The sequence below is a fragment of the Megalopta genalis genome, chromosome 11 (genome assembly GCF_051020955.1).
Source record: "Megalopta genalis isolate 19385.01 chromosome 11, iyMegGena1_principal, whole genome shotgun sequence".
Classification (NCBI taxonomy): Eukaryota; Metazoa; Arthropoda; class Insecta; order Hymenoptera; family Halictidae; genus Megalopta; species Megalopta genalis.
In genome coordinates, this window is record NC_135023.1 from 3,815,001 (window position 1) to 3,820,000 (window position 5,000).

Sequence of the window (5,000 nt, forward strand, 5' to 3'; positions counted from 1 at the left end):
TGAAACTCTGATAAGGGCATGTCTTTGAGTTTTGTGTAAGAGTCTAATGTGATGTGAATTGTTAACCTTGTCTGACCAGGCAGCAGCGGCGTAGGTGAGTATAGGAACAAAGACTCCGTTGTAAATAGTAGCTAGGGTCTTGTGGTTAAGTCCCCAGTTGGCTTTGGCAATTGTAGCAAGAGCGTGAAATATCATTTTGCTTTTATTTGATATTAGTTGCAGGTGAGGAGTTATGTTTAATCTTGTGCCAAATTTGACACCGAGATATTTAACGGAGTTTTTCATTTTAAGTGAGCTGTTCCCGATCTTGACTGTGGGAGGTCTTCTAATATCTAGAAAGCCTTTTAGCAGAATCATTTCTGATTTCTGTGATGAAATTTGGAGTTTTTGTTCCCTACACCATTCTAAGATTGTGGCTGTGATGGAGTTTGCAGTTGTTTCCAACTGTAATCTGGAGTCTCCTGAAGTGAGGACTATTAGGTCGTCCGCGTAAGCAATGACTTTGTGGCCTAGACTATTTAGGCGATTTAGAAGTTCGTCGAATATTAAGTTCCAGAACATGGGTCCCAGGATAGAACCTTGAGGGCAACCTTTGTTTACTGATTTGCGGGATATGAAGCTAGAGGTGACTATCTCTGCTGTTCGGTCAGAGAGGTAACTTTGAATAACTTTGTATATATTTTGCGGACAATTTCTATTTTTTAGGTTCCAGAGGATGCTGGGCCACCATACCGAATCGAAAGCTCCTGAGATGTCGAAGAGCAGACCTATCATATATTTGTTCCGAGAGTAAGTTACATGTTTTCTTAATTCAACCATGGCGTCCTCTGTTGACCTTCCGGGTTTGAATCCGAATTGTCTATCAGAGGTGAGCTCATGGTTGTGCAGAAGGCAGTGGATCTTATTGGCCATAAGCTTTTCCAGAATTTTGCCGAGGACTGGGAGGAGAGAGATCGGCCTATAGGACTTAGGATCGCTCTCCTCTTTCTCTTTTCCTTTAAGTAGCACACGAATCTGAGCACGCTTCCATTGTTTTGGGAATACGCCGTGGGTTAGGCAATCATTAAACAGTCCTGTGATTTCCCCATGTAGGGTAGTCCAGGCCCGCTTAACGATTACGTTTTCTAGTCGGTCGTGTCCGGGGGCTTTATTCGGTTTAAGGGATTTTACTATTGTGGCTATGTCTGTTTTTAAGAATGGGGGAGAATTTTCCGTGGCTGGAGGTGACGACGTCTCCAGTCGGATGTTAATTTGTCTGTTTGTTTCGTTGGTCGTGTTATCGTCTGGAACTAGGTGGGCTAAGAGTTTGTCTATTGTGTCGCGTAGTGTGATTGTTTGTTCACCTTGTATTTGTATACTTTCGCATACTTTGTCTGCTTTTAGTTTTTTGTTTGCTATTTTGTATGTTATTCCCCATGCGTTTTCGTTTCCTTCCTTGGAGACGAAGTTTCTCCAGCTTTTAAGTTTCGCGGATCTAATTTTTGATATATATTTATTTCGGAGGGTTCGATAAGACTCTCCTAAGGATTGCCTTACCGATTTCGTTTTTGTTCTTTGATAGATACGTCTTGCCTCAGTGACCTCTTTTCTAAGTTTGCTTAGTTGCGGAGTCCACCAAGGGACGGATTTCGGGAAGCGAGTAGATAGGGACAGTTTAGTGTGAATCTGGTCACCGCGAAGGTGACGCAGACATGTTTCCTCGCCCATTCGGGCATACACAACTAAATTTCCATCCACTTCCAGCGGCCCCACATTCAAGGGAAAGGGCCGAGGAAAAATCCGCACGTGCCATTGAGACGTTTACAATGGACGAGTTCTTTAGCCGCCAGCGAATTTCAGTTTCCATCTATCTGCTGGCGCCCACGGGGAACCACGGGGAGGCGAACTCGTGACACGACGCCTCGCGTCCACTAAACGAAGACCTAGGAAATCGGGATGGGTGTTGGAATCAGGATTTTTCCTACCGGAAGCCCTTTAGCCAAAGGGTTTCCCGGCAGAAGGATGCGAATACCTGGAAGACCTTTTCCGATGACACGAAGTGTTGTGCCGCTTCAGGCCATTTCCAGGTTCCGCTAGGGGTGATGTCCCGTAGAGCTTCTCTCTGCGGGTTGAAGTGTTTGCAGCGGAGAAGGAAGTGGTCTACCGTGTCCGACCCGTGACCACACCCACACGCCTCGCTGTCGGCAACCCCGTACGCGAAGAGGCGCGAACGGAAATTCCCATGTCCAGTGAGGACTTGTGTGGTGAAGTGGTTCGGTACCATCCACCCGGCCGCCATCCTTCTCTCGATACTGCTGAAGAAGGTGAAAGTTGTGCGGCCTTTGTGGGAGGAGTCCCACATGGATTGCCACATCCTTTTCACCTCAGCCACGATCCTAATTTTCGCATCGTTGGTTCCCGCTGGGACCACGATGTTACCGATCCTGGCATCCATATTTTTCCTGACCTGGTAAAGGGCTTTGGCCTGTTGTAGCTCAAGTCCGATAGGGGGGGTACCGGCCACCACACACATGCTATCCCACGATGACCGGCGGTATGCACCGGTCACCGCGATGAGAGCACGCCGTTGAGCGGCTCCGAGTATTCCCAGCTCCCCTGCCGTGCACCCTCCGGCCCATCCGGCGGCGGCGTAAGTCGCTACCGGGATGAAGACCCCGCGGTACACAGCCGAGAGTGCTCTGAAACCGAGCCCCCATCCTCGTCTCGCCAACCTGCCAAGTTTCGCGAAAAGCGACCCGGTTTTGTCGCTGATATATTGACAATGGGATCGGACACCCATGTCCCTATCTAAGTGGACGCCTAGGTATCTAACTGTATTCTTGAATTTAATTGACCTCGCTCCGATCCGAATGACCGGCGGTCTTTTCTGGAAATCTACTTTCGATGCGCGGACTGCTTTTCTTTTTCTATCGGGACGCGAACCTCCCCGTCGGCCTATTTTTTCCCTGTCTGCGTACCCATTCCGGAGTACAATTGCTTCCGATTTCGAATCGGATATCTCTAATTTAGCTGTCCTGCACCAACCTAGGATCTGGTCGACAACGCGTTGACCCTCGATCTCTAGGTCTCTGCGGCTGTTTCCCCCCACGAGGACGATGAGGTCGTCCGCGTATGCTAAGAACCTATTCTCAACTGAGGTTTCGAGTAACCTCAGGAGACCGTCGAACATAAGGTTCCAGCACGCGGGGCCGAGGACGGAACCTTGCGGGCATCCTCTTGTCACGTGCTTGGAGATCCTTTCTGTTCCTATCGTGAGACTGACCTTGCGGTCCTCGAAGTAATTGGAGATTACCTCGAAGACGTTGCGCGGGCAGTCTCGATCCCTAAGACTACCTAACACTAGGGGCCACCAGACGTTGTCGAAGGCTCCGGAAATGTCGAAAAGTAGTGCGATCACATGCCGATGCTCGGTGTCATCGACCATGCGGCGCAACTCGACAATTGCATCTTCAGTCGACTTTCCGCGCGTAAACCCGAACTGTCTGCTGGAGATGCGTCCCGTCGCCATCGCCGTCTGCTCTAATCTGCTCTTAAGGAGCTTCTCGAAAGTTTTCCCGATCACGGAGAGGAGACATATTGGTCGGTAGGATTTTGGGTCCTTCTCGTCCTTTCCTTCGCCTTTCAGGAGGATTCTCAGAGAGCCCACCTTCCAGGCGGAGGGGAAGACGCCCCATCGAAGGCACCCATTGAATAGTCGCGAGAGTTCCCCGAGGATCGTTTTCGCGGAGGCCTTCAGGACCTGTACCTCGATGAGGTCCGGTCCTGGCACCTTTTTATTTTCGAAGGAACGAATTGCTCCGGCCACCTCCACCAAGGAAAAGGGCGAGGCGTCGGCGGTATTCGGGGCGATTCGCGCCTCTTCCCGGAGAACCCTTTGTGTCGGCGAATCGAGTTCAGGTCGGTCGTCAGGGACGTGGGCTTCCAGAAGCTCGCTGGCGGTTTCTAAAGCACCGGTTGTACTTTTATTGTTGCGCCGGAGTGTGCTTATCACTTTCTCTACACGGAGTTTATTTGCCTGGAGCTTGTATACGATGCCCCAGGGCTCCGTGTTCCCGTTCGACGTCACGAAGTTTTGCCAGCTTTCCCGTTTCGTCCTCTTCACCTTCCTACTGTAGTTCCGCAACGAAGTACGGTATTCCTGCAGTTTTTGGAGGCGGGAGGGTCCGTCTATCGTCTTCTGGAAGGCACGCCTCTGCCTGTACACGGCCTTTTTGAGCTTTGTTAGCTCTTTGGTCCACCACGGGTTGGACTTTCTAAATTTTCTCTTCTTAGGCATTGACGCGGTGCAGGCGTCAGTGATGACGGCTGTGAGCGTCTCTGCCATCCTATTTACATCTTCCACCGACTCCAAACTCAGGACTTCGAGCCTCGACCGTGAGTGGTCGGACAGGGCCTCCGAGAACCGCTCCCAATCCGCTCGACGAGTGTCGAACCGAGAGTTCGTTGCTCCCTGATTTCCCGTCGCGGCCCTAGGTACCCGCAGCCGGATGTCGATGGCGTTATGATCGCTAGTCGTCCATTCGCTTCTTATCCTCCATTCCTTAATATAGGGCGTCATGGAGGGGGATGCCAAGGTAACGTCGATGTATGACGATCCTTTTGGCGTCCAGAAGGTGGGTGGTTGACTAGCGTCGTTAACTACAGTTAATCTAAACGCGGAAACTAATCTTTCTAACTGCGCTCCCTTCTCGTCTGTGCTATTTGGGCTCCAGAGCGAGGATTGCGCGTTCGCGTCGACAGAAATTATAACTCTCTTCCCCCTCAATGCCAGGAGAACCGTTTCCAAGTGCTTGAGGTGCTTCTCTATCTCGTCTTGGTATTGAAAATAGTGAGATACCGCGTAGAAGGAGAAGCCGGGGGTCAGCACTTCCGCGCATGCGCAGTGCGGGTTACTGAGTTGAGAGATGAACGTGACCTCAAAGTGAGGGTTGGGGATGGCGACAGCGGCCCACGGGGAGTGGGTTTTCACCGCCGCCACCCTCACTTCGGTCCCTAATCCG

At 50.9% G+C, this 5,000-nt stretch overlaps 1 pseudogene; it reads right to left on the minus strand.

Moving 5' to 3' along the window:
* The window catches only part of LOC143260327 (large subunit ribosomal RNA), a 10,640-nt pseudogene that overhangs the window by 2,257 nt on the left and 3,383 nt on the right, over positions 1 to 5,000 (minus strand).